Source organism: Kryptolebias marmoratus, linkage group LG6 (genome assembly GCF_001649575.2).
Source record: "Kryptolebias marmoratus isolate JLee-2015 linkage group LG6, ASM164957v2, whole genome shotgun sequence".
Taxonomy (NCBI): domain Eukaryota; kingdom Metazoa; phylum Chordata; class Actinopteri; order Cyprinodontiformes; family Rivulidae; genus Kryptolebias; species Kryptolebias marmoratus.
The window spans coordinates 24,826,041-24,827,502 of record NC_051435.1 but is presented as its reverse complement, the minus strand read 5'-3'; positions in this window follow the sequence as shown (position 1 = coordinate 24,827,502).

Below are 1,462 nucleotides of genomic sequence, written 5' to 3'. Positions count from 1 at the left end.
CATTTTGATGGAACAACTTTCAACCCATTTTGAAAAAGCATCAATCAATGAATCAACACTTTTGTTTTAGTTCAGACGGAAATGAGCCTCTTTTAGGCCATATTTCCATATTTCCTGAGAGTTATTGGAAAAACTCTTAGACAAGATTTAATATCATGTTTCTGTATTATGTTACTCATCCCTCCTGTTGATGGTATTTACTAAGGCCTGTTGTTCTGAACAGGGACTTGGGTAAGACAGTCTGTTAAATTTGTTATGAACTTGGTAAATACCATCAGTCGTAAGTGATGCTTGTTTTCTTTTGTTTGTCTGTTACAAAAGCTAGGTTTTGTAACAATGTTATTGTGAAATAACTGAATGCATATAAAATTCTAAGCTTATCATTATGAAAATGTTTTATTCTCCTTAATTTTTAATTCTCCAGTGAATGTTTTTCCCAATAACAGAATATTTTTGTTGCTTTTTTTTTTTTATTCCAGCAGTTTTTATTCCAAAATGTCCTTCACACAAAGTCATATTTTACTTCATAATGATGTTTTTCCTGATGGCTTATTTACCTGCACAGCTTGTACAGCTAGCAACAACTTGATGTATTGTCTAACCGGTTGGCAACTCCTCTGAGTAACTCAGGAATTGACTTTTGTCTTGCAGCCATGACATTCACAAACTTAATGGAACCTATACCAATTTTTGCTTTGTATATTTATCTGAGCTGCAGCTTTAGTTTGAGCTCCATACTACACTGTAGTGCATAAGAATACGCAATTCCACCTTCAGGCCTAATTCGATACTTTGTATGTGATTACTTTTGTCTGGGTAAAGAAACAGCCAATCAAACAACTGGCTCTGTCCTGTTTCTGTTGATTGGCAGACAAAGTCATTCTGCTCAAAAGTGTCATTATGAAATAAATAGGCCATTGGGAAAAACTCCATTATGATATAAAAGATGATTTTGTTCCCAACTTCTATCAGCTCGCCCCAGGGCAGCTGTGGCTACAATGAAGCTTACCACAATCAGTGTATGAATGGGTGAATGATTGTAGTGTGAAGTGCTTTGGGGTCCTTGGACAAGATAAAGCGCTATACAAGTGCAAGCCATTTACCATTTACTATTGTTCGGTCCCACATGGATTGGCCACCACAGAGTCCAGACCTTAACCCCATTGAGAATCTATGGGATGTGCTGGAAAAGGCTTTGTGCAGCAGTCAGACTCTACCATCATCAATGCAAGATCTTGGTGAAAAATTAATGCAACACTGGATGGAAATAAATCTTGTGACACTGCAGAAGCTTATTGAAACAATGCCACAATGAATGTGTGCCATAAACAAAGCTAAAGGCGGTCCAATGAAATATTAGAGTGTGTAACCTTTTTTTGGGTGGCGACATTTTTTTGGCCATGCAGTGTATATTCATATATATATATATATATATATATATATATATATATATATATATATA